Here is a 10,702-nt window from a genome sequence, read left to right on the forward strand (position 1 = left end):
GTGTTATGACCAAACGTGGAATGCGTGCACTCTTAACACATGGTGCATGTCACAAACATGAAACCATTCCAGGAAGGAGCCTGAGTGCTATAAACAGCACCTGTTACTGAGCCAAGTGACTGAACCCTCACCTTCTGTTGGTTTCACCCCGAAGTGACTGTTCAGCTGCTACACACGATCTGAAGGCCCAGACAAGAGAGTCAAGTACGTTTGTTCCACTTCCTGGTGACATCTGTGGATGCTTCTGGGATGGAAAGCAGGTCACTTCTCTGCCCTGAGAGAAGCAGCCCACAGCTTGAAAACGGAATAGATCTGAATTTTGCCTGCAAGACTGTTGGTTAGAATTTGCTAAGTACTTTTAATAGAAATAACAGTATAAATAAGAGTCTGAAAACGTTACCATGGTTATTCTAATAACAATAGTTACCAAATTCAGTTCAGTTCACTCAGTCATGTCCGACTCTTTGCAGCCACATGAATTGCAGCACGCCAGGCCTCCCTGTTCATCACCAACTCCCGGAGTTCACCCAGACTCACGTCCATCGAGTCAGTGATGCCATCCAGCCATCTCATCCTCTGTCGTCCCCTTCTCCTTCTGCCCCCAATCCCTCCCAGCATCAGAGTCTTTTCCAATGAGTCAACTCTTCGCATGAGGTGGCCAAAGTACTGCAGTTTCAGCTTCAGCATCAGTCCTTCCAATGAACACCCAGGACTGATCTCCTTTAGGATGGACTGGTTGGATCTCCTTGCAGTCCAAGGGACTCTCAAGAGTCTTCTTCAGCACCACAGTTCAAAAGCATCTACAGCGCTCAGCTTTCTTCACAGTCCAACTCTCACATCCATACATGACCACTAGAAAAACCATAGCCTTGACTAGATGGACATTTGTTGGCAAAGTGATATCTCTGCTTTTTAATATGCTATCTAGGTTGGTCATTCAAACATGTAAAATATCATGTATGGAACGAGTTGCCAATCCAGGTTCGATGCACAATACTGGATGCTTGGGGCTGGTGCACTGGGACGACCCAGAGGGATGGAATGGGGAGGGAGGAGGGAGGAGGGTTCAGGATGGGGAACACATGTATACCTGTGGCGGATTCATTTTGATATTTGGCAAAACTAATACAATTATGTAAAGTTTAAAAATAAAATAAAATTTAAAAAAATATGCTATCTAGGTTGGTCATAACTTTCCTTCTGAGGAGTAAGCATCTTTTAATTTCATGGCTGCAATCACCATCTGCAGTGATTTTGGAGCCCAAAAATAAAGTCTGACACTGTTTCCAGTGTTTCCCCATCTATTTCCCATGAAGTGATGGGACCAGATGCCATGATCTTTGTTTTCTGAATTTTGAGCTTTAAGCCAACTTTTTCACTCTCCTCTTTCACGTTCATCAAGAGGCTTTTTAGTTCCTCTTCACTTGCTGCCATAAGGGTGGTGTCATCTATCTGAGGTTATTGATATTTCTCCCGGCAATCTTGATTCCAGCTTGTACTTCTTCCAGTCCAGCATTTCTCATGATGTACTCTGCATAGAAGTTAAATAAGCAGGGTGACAATATACAGCCTGGACGTACTCCTTTTCCTATTTGGAACCAGTCTGTTGTTCCATGTCCAGTTCTAACTGTTGCTTCCTGACCTGCATACAGGTTTCTCAAGAGGCAGGTCAGGTGGTCTGGTATTCCCATTTCTTTCAGAATTTTCCAGTTTATTGTGATCCACAAAGTCAAAGGCTTTGGCATAGTCAATAAAGCAGAAATGGATGTTTTTCTGGAACTCTCTTGCCTTTTCGACGATCCAGCGGATGTTGGCAATTTCATCTCTGGTTCCTCTGCCTTTTCTAAAACCAGCTTGAACATCAGGAAGTTCATGGTTCACGTATTGCTGAAGCCTGGCCTGGAGAATTTTGAGCATTACTTTACTAGCATGTGAGATGAGTGCAATTGTGCGCTAGTTTGAACATTCTTTGGCATTGCCTTTCTTTGGGATTGGAAGTACAGAGTACTTATTGCTTGCCAGAAGCTCTCCTGAGCATTTTACACATAATAGTCAACTGATACAGCAAGCCAATGAGACAGGGTTTATCATTTCCATTTCACAGAGGAGAAAACTAAGGCTCAGAGAGGCTAAGTAATTTACCTGCACTCTTGACTACCCCTCCATTGTTGATGGAAGCTCTTGTGATCTTCATTCATGTGTGCATGCAAAGTTGCTTCCGTTGTGTCTGACTATCTGTGACCCTGTGGACTATAGCCCTCCAGGCTCCTCTGTCCACAGGGTTCTCCAGGCAAGAACACTGGAATAGGTTGCCATACCCTTCTACAAGGGTTCTTCCTGACCAAGGGATCAAACCCTCATCTCTTACATCTCCTGCATTGTCAGGCAGGTTCTTTACCACTAGCGCCACCTGGGAAGCCCTGTGATCTTCATACTTTCCATATCTCCTCAATTTAAAAAGAAACTATTTTAATTGTATTATACAATCAGGAAGATACTTTGTCATTAGCTTTCTAGGCTAGACCTCAAAAATTGGTGTTAGCTATACACAGCTGATTCATATGAACACAAGTCTGAGCAGGGGTCCAAGAGAAAGACTATAAAGAAAATGGAAAATGAGGAACCAGGGGTAGAGGAAGAATTCAGAGCTGGGGGAGAAAACAGGCAAGCTAATGGAAATGGAAGAGAAGAGGTCTTCATGGATAAGGATGATGGCATGTGAAGATGAAGGGGAAGAACATTCCAGGCCAAGGGGACAGTTTGAGCACAAACATAGAGGAGAGAGCCTAAGGGTGGAGAACATGGATAGGAGTGGTGGCAGGAGGCTGGAGCTGAACGGCGAGATGCTTTCAGTGCTGGATTAACAACTTTGGACTCAGTTCCATCCCTGGAACCAGTGCCAGTTTTTACCTCATGCAGATTTTGTAACATAAAAGTGTAATGAATATTGAAACTGCTATCTGTCAACTGAAGAGAGAAAGAAGCAATTGTTGGCACCTACAAGATCAAAATTTTTTAAAAACGATGAAATTACTTAAGTGTCACATTTATAATAAGAATCACTTCTCCTTTGAAGTAATAAAAAAGATGATTTTCACATTTTCAAAATACTAATGATAATTCAACACATTAAATTATTACCAACACTTGAATGTATGTGATCATGGGCCAGTTCTTCTGGTGTGTTGTTTTGTTTTGTTTTCACACCATCCCCAGCACTCCATCACTGTCTCAGATACTCAGTAAACACTGGGGACTAGAGTTTGTGGGCAAACCTCCAGCCTCAGCAGGTACCTGGAAGTATTAAGCAGGGAAACTGAGGCAGGCGCACAATGATGAACTAACTCAGTGGCATGTAGAGACTGCTGCTTGGAGCCTCCTCAGGGTTTGGGGCTTAGCTCAGCAGAATAAAGAATCAAATACCAGGTACCTCTCCTGACACAGCAGAAATACACACTCATTGAGTGGACCGGGTGCCAGATACTTGAGAACTCAGCCTCAAAGCAATTCCTCCAGAGTCACAAGAAACCCGGGGACCAGTGGAGTGGAGCTTGGAGGTGGAGGGCATCCGTAAGTCCTGAGTCCAGAGGCTGGTGGGGCAGGAGGGGAGGTGGCAAGTGCAGGGGTCTGGGCAGAGACCCTCCTAGACAAGATGCCCAGGGTCTTCACCAGTCTTCTGAAATTGTGTAACTTCACAGTCTCCCCTGCACACGTCTTTGGGAGACAAGACAGAATGTTTGTTTTAGCTTTGATTTGTTTTGGCCATTGTGCCCAGAGCACATGTGGTCATGTTCCAGCCCAGGATGGGCCGGTCCTAACTCTTGGGCTTCATCTCCATCCTTGCTGCCACCATCTGGGATGCTTTTCTGTTCTTCAAAAAGCACCACACTCTCTCCATTTTGGATATTTGGGAGTCTTTTCCTTATGACAGGCACATTCTTCTCCACTTGTTCCTCTCTCCTTCACCTGTTTACTCAGTTCTTCACTTATATGTTGGCTTTGTTACAGAGTCCACGCTCAAACCACTCACTCCACAACACGTCAATAAATCAAAAGACAAGCTGTTGTGGCAAGGAATACTGACTTTATTTGGAAAGTCAGCAAACAGAAAGATAGCGGACTAGCGTCCCAAAGAACCATCTTCCCCAAGTTAGAATGCAGGCTTCTTTCATACTAAAAGGGGAGGGGATGTGGTTGGTTGTTGTAAACTTCTTAGTGTCAGAATCCTTTGTTCTTGCAGCTGTCCATGTAGGTCATTTCATGATGTCCCTGTTAACTTCCTACAAGATAAATGTCATTCTCCATTCTGCAACTTTTTACCTCTGTAAGAATGGAAGTGTTATCCGTTTAAAGATCAGAGCCTTGAGAATGGGCTACCCTGTATATTTTAAGCTATAGGCAACATTCTTAACTTATAGCAACAGAAGGTGTATGTGTGTGCTAAGTCACTTCAGTCATGTCTGATTCTTTGCAACCCTATGGACTGAAGCCCACCAGGCTCCTCTGTCCATGGAATTCTCCAGGCAAGAATACTGGAGTGGGTTGCCATGCCCTCCTCCAGGTGATCTTCCCGACCCAGGAATTGAACCCTCATCTCTTATGTCTCTTGCATTGGCAGGTGTGTTCTTTAACAAAAGTGCCACCCGGAAAGCCCAGCAATAGAACACAAAGGTTAAAGTAAAAGAAACATCCAACATGGAGTCAGATTTGTTCTTTCCTGTTACAACTTAAACAACATTTCCCAAGGGAAGCCTTCTCTCCTAGATCAGATGAATACCTCATGTATACTCCCATAGCACGTATTACCCCCTTTTTATAATTCTTATCACACTTGTAATTATGTGTTTGTTGTTTCCCACCCCTCTACACCATGAACTTTATAAAGCAGGACTTATATCTGTCTTGTATCCTCTGTATCCTTGTATCTCACGGTATCCTCAGCATCAAGAACAGGACCAGGCACAGAACAGGAGACCAGCAAAGATTTGTTAAATGAGTGAGCAAGAGTCATGTGTCTATGGAAGATCTGAAAATCTGCATTAGTCCATTGTGAGTTCCTAGAAGTTGGAACTGAGCCTGACTCGTCTTGCACCTGTGCTGCCTTGCATTGCTGACGTCACATTGCAGGGACTGGACTTTAAAGGGGGGACAGTGGATGGGACAGCATGAGATGGCATTTCCTCACACCAGGCCCTTCTCTTGCGTCCAACCCCAGAAGACCAATGGGGTTGGCCTTTCACCTCGCTCAGCCCACCTCAGTGTCCTCTCCTCAACCCCTGCAGGCCTTCACGGCTGTGCCATTTCTTTGACACTTGTTGTCCCTGCTTTTTCAGGTCTCTCTAATGAGCTCCTTCAAAAGAGAAGCTGTCTTCTCTTTCCTTTAATTTCTTGGTTCCTAAATAATCTCTTGCTCAGAGCCAGTGCCCTATATATGTTCATTGAGGGCTGAAGAGAACCTGAATGTTTCCAAAAAGATTTTTTAAACCTCATTTCCTGGTGGACTTCAAAAACTTAGGGTGGATTTTCAGGTGTGTAAGAAAGTTGAATGACAGCTTTTCTGGAAGCCGAAAAGTAAACTACCTGAGTCTCTCTCCAAACCTTCAGTTCTATGAAATTAAGCATCATGTTGACACTGTAAAAAATGAGAAAGTGCTCTTTTTGTCTTTATTCATTTTAGACAAAGCCTGCCTGTGTTAGGTTTGCTCTGATTTGGAGGGTCCTAGAAGAATGGGAAGCATTCTTCACTCTGACTTCAAGTAAACACAGCAAGCCCTCGTCCTACTAAAGACAGAATGAACAGCTTGCTCAGAAAAGCTGAGGATGAATTCCCAGAATTAGCCCAGAAAAGACCAGCAGCACCACAGAATTGACCCCGTCGCTTCATAGACGAGGCCTTGCTTCCAAAAGGTCCCATCCCCACACTGACTGGCATGTTGCCCTGGCCTGCAGATAACACGAGAAATCTCACTCTGCCTTTGCACCAGGATCCTCCTTGCAGGAGTTCTGCTAATCCTCTCTACACTTTCCCTCACAGGCAGAGGCAGGAAAGGCCCCCTCAGAGGAACCCCTGAATGTGTCACTAATCCATTCCCCTGCTTCTGTGTCACATTTAATTACTCACTCAATACAGAGTTATCTGTACTGCAACTCCAGACTAATGAGATACTGCGAAGCCTTCAAATTGGGGATTACCAAGTACAGCATGTTATACTAAGGTCGGTTTGGATGGTTCTAAAGCTCTGATCACTACACGACACCTTCTTTTTAACCCCAAACCCTTTCATTTCTCATTTTTCAAAAAGGAAAAACTATAGGAAGAGGCAAAACATGTTGCTTGGTTGGTTGTTTGACTGCATGAAAGCCTCAGTGATCAATATCTAAATCCTCAGAGCTGCATTGAAGCTACCACCTTCGTAATCTTCCCAACAGCGTATGCTGACCTTTGCTTAAGGGAATAAGAAATTACAACCTCCTGATGACATTTTTGCAGGGAAATAATGCAAGAGGCTGGATAGGTATTGTTTTGAATGTGTTTGCATTCTTACCTAGTTTAATGATCGGAGAGACTCCATGCAATCCTTTTATCCCAATTCCTTATCAAGTCCGTCTCACAAAGGTATGCTATGCCCAGGAAACTGAGGTCATTCAGAGCTTCCTGGACTCTGACTACACACCTCCTATGCCTGTCCGGTAGCTACTAGTCACACGTGGCAATCGAGCAGTTGGAACATGGCTGTCCTGAATTGAGATGTAAGTGTAAAATACACACCAGACTTTAAAACTTAGAATTTTTAAAAATGTAAAATATCAAATTAATGAGTTTTCTACATTTGATTACATGTTGAAATGAAATGTTCTAGATGTATTGAGTTAAATCTGGATTTTTCATCCTCGGTAGCGTAGACATTTGGGGCTACATGGCTTTTTGCTATGGGAGGCTGTCCCTGTGTATCGTAGGATGTTCAGCTGCATCTCTAGCTTCTTCCCATTAAATGCCACCAGCACACTCCAAGTTGTGACAGCTAAAACTTGCCTAATGACGTTGCTAAACGCTGCCAAATGCCCCTAGGGTGCAAAATCTCCCCTGGTTGAGAACCATTGGGATAAATAAAATAGACTATTAAAATTAATATCACTATTTCATTTCACTTTTTTAATGTGGTCCCTAGAGAACTTAAAACTACACTTGTGGCTTTTATTTTATTTATGCTGGACGGTGCTGCCCTAGACTGAGCATCCTGAGATCAAGGCTCGTTCTTTTCTTTGTTGCATCCCCAGTGCTGAGGGCAAGGACCCTTGGGCCTGGCACAGAACAGACGAGCAGGAGCAGAACCGCAGCCTGTAACGTTTGCAGGTAGGGTTGCTAGGCAGCAGCCCCCTGAAGGCATCCGGGTAGGTAATAGGAAGGAAATGGGACAAACCCCGAAAGGTCACAGATCAGGCCCACCAGTGCTAGAAGAACCCAGTTGCAACAATCCTAGAGTTTGAGGGAAAGAGAGTTCTAGTAATTATCGTGAAATCACAGGCTGGACCTGATGGCATACTAAGCATTGGATAAAGTCCACCTCAGGAACCCATGTTGCTTTTTAACTGAAAATAGCTTTGCATGTGTGCATGCTAAGTCACTTTATTTGTGTCCGACTCTTTGCAACCCTATGGACTGTAGCCTGCTAGACTCCTCTGTCCATGGGATTCTCCTGGCATGAATACTGGAGTGGGTTGCCATGCCCTTCTCCAGGGGATCTTTCAGACCCAGGGATCAAAGCTGCAACTCTTACATCTCCGGCATTGGCAGGCGGGTTCTTTACCACTAGCGCAACCTGGGAAGCCCAAGAATAGCTTTACCAGTGTCAAAATAGTAAAAAATAATGTATCATAGGAACATAATATCTCAATCAGCATATAAGCTCCCAAGTCCCTCTGACATTTGCTTATTTTCTACCTTCCAATTCTGATCCTCTTAGTCTGCCTTTCCTGAGCTGTTCTTTCCAACCCTGGGTTCACCTTCCCACCTACCAGCCCACAAAATCCTCATAAGTTTGCTATCCTTAAGGCATCGAGCTTACCTTCCCTCCACCTCGTGCGCCCAGCCTGTTCTCATATGCTCACATCTCCCAGGTTGGTTGGGAACTCTTTACTCATACCCTGACTTGCTCAGAACCACCAGCTCTTCCTAAACTGGTTCTTCTGGAACCTCCTTCTAATAGTTAGACCTTAATGAAGGCACATGGTTCATGGTTGAGTGCATTCTCTAATGCCAGGCATCTCACATTGCCTGCAGTAAGGCTCAGGGATCCTGTCCCATAACCTACCCCACTGTCCTCATGACAGAAAAGAAATTTTAACATTATTGTTGTTTTATCAATTGTCTTTGACTGAAAGTAACAGAGAACTCCAACTAAAAATGACTTAACAAATAAGGTAGGCAACTCCATATTTAATTGGGTAACCTAAAGACATCAGTAAGGACCCAGGTGCTTTGCATCAAGGGTCCCTGATGGCACTGGTCCGTGGCCTCTTAGGAACGGGGCCACACAGTAGGAGGTGGAGGGCCAGGCAAAACCAAAACTATCCCTACCCCCCACTGCAGTCTGTGGAAAAATTGTCTTCTACAAAACCAGCCCCTGGTTCCAAAAAAGATTGGTCATTCTAAGAGCGTTCACTTTGTCCTTTTTAAGTGTTGCTCCCTTAATAGTCCCAGAATATCTGCAGCAGTCCCAGGTGCTCCATTCAAAGACTTTTTTCAGAGGTGGAAAAGGAGCCATCTCTTCTCTGTGTCTCGTTTGAAAAGTGAGAACCCCTTTCCCATAAGCCCCCTGCAAACTTATCACATCTCATTGGGAAGAGTTGTCCCATGTATCTATACCTAACCACTAAACATCAAGGAGGAGAAGGGACGAGAGAGGATGAGATGGTTGAATGGCATCACTGACTCAATGGACATGAGTTTGAGCAAACTCCGAGAGATGGTGAGGAACAGGGAAGCCTGGCATACTGAAGTCCATGGGGTTGCAAAGAGTCAGATGTGACTTAGTGACCGAGCAACAACAACTGGTAAGGAGGAGGGGATCACCAGGATTGGCTCAGACAGTGGCTGTCAAAGCCTGGTCTTCAGACCAATAGTATCGGCATCACTTGATGCAAATTCTCTGACACCACCCAGACCTACTAAATCAGGGCTGGTGCTCAGCAACTGGTATTTTAACAAGCCCTCTGCATGATTCTGATGCCTATCAAGATTTAGGAACCATTGACTTAGACCAATCTTGCTTCTGGGCTAAAGCCAACCTCCCTTGAAACATGCAATCATGATAAGGGCAGACATATAACAAAATCAGGGTTCTTTTACAAAGAAGAAAGGACTGATGCAAGAATAGAGGTTGAATAGAGGTTGCTTAAATAGTCAACATTACATGCTATAATCACCAAGTCAAATTTTTTTCCCTTTCTGACTGGAAAAGAAGCCTTCCTATGTTGTACACTTTTATTGCACATGCCTGGCAACCACTTTACAATAGTTCAAAGAGTGTTTGGGGAGCATTCTTAGAAAAGGTTTAACTCTATTTCTATACGATATTCAACAAAAACAACAACCCTTTAGCAACACAGTCTTCAAAACTATTACCCATAAAAGGGTTTCATATTATCCTCAGGATAATTTTATAAAGTAGAAAGAGCAGTTGTTATTTTTATTTTCATTTTACAGATGGGAAAACTGAAGCTCAGAAAGGGCAGAATCACATAGCTAGCAAATTTTAGAGTGAACATTCACTTTGAAGATATTCTGACCTCAACTTTTTATTCCTTCCATGATACCAAGCTTTTTCCCAGATAAACATCTCCAGGCAGAGGCCACTATGATTCAACACACCCAATGCCAGAACTCTGTGGGGCAATGACCTCCTACAGTAAAGCACATTAGGAAGAAAGCCATGGCCTGTTCTGATGCGAGACAATGGAATTCCACCTACAAGAAAATCTGACAGCTAGAAGAAATGGCAGAAATTTCTCTACCACTGTTAATTGTGCAGCAGAAAGATTTTGCATGCTGCTACCCAAGAAAATGAGCATTTTCATTAACACTGTAGATTTCATTATTGACCTAAAGTTCACCAAAAGAGATGCTACCGTAATCACATTGAAATTACCTAAGAAGATATTTTTCCCTAGAAAATCCAAATGATTTTTTGTTTTATTTTTGTGAGCTAGAAATATGAAAGATTTTGAATTGATGCTTTTAAATTGTGGTACTGGAGAAGACTCTTGACAGTCCCTTGGATGCAAGGAAATCAAACCAGTCAATCCTAAAGGAAATCATACATGGTATTTTACATGTTTCAATGCCATTCTCCCAAATCTTCCCACCCTCTCCCTCTCTCTCTGAGTCCATAAGACTGTTCTATACATCAGTGTCTCTTCTGCTGTCTCGTACACAGGGTTATTGTTACCATCTTTCTAAATTCCATATATATGCGTTAGTATACTGTATTGGTGTTTTTCTTTCTGGCTTACTTCACTCTGTATAATAGGCTCCAGTTTCATCCACCTCATTAGAACTGATGCAAATGTATTCTTTTTAATGGCTGAGTAATACTCCATTGTGTATATGTACCACAGCTTTCTTATCCATTCATCTGCTGATGGACATCTAGGTTGCTTCCATGTCCTGGCTATTATAAACAGTGCTGCGATGAACATTGGG

Source organism: Bubalus kerabau, chromosome 5, assembly GCF_029407905.1.
Source record: "Bubalus kerabau isolate K-KA32 ecotype Philippines breed swamp buffalo chromosome 5, PCC_UOA_SB_1v2, whole genome shotgun sequence".
Lineage (NCBI taxonomy): Eukaryota > Metazoa > Chordata > Mammalia > Artiodactyla > Bovidae > Bubalus > Bubalus kerabau.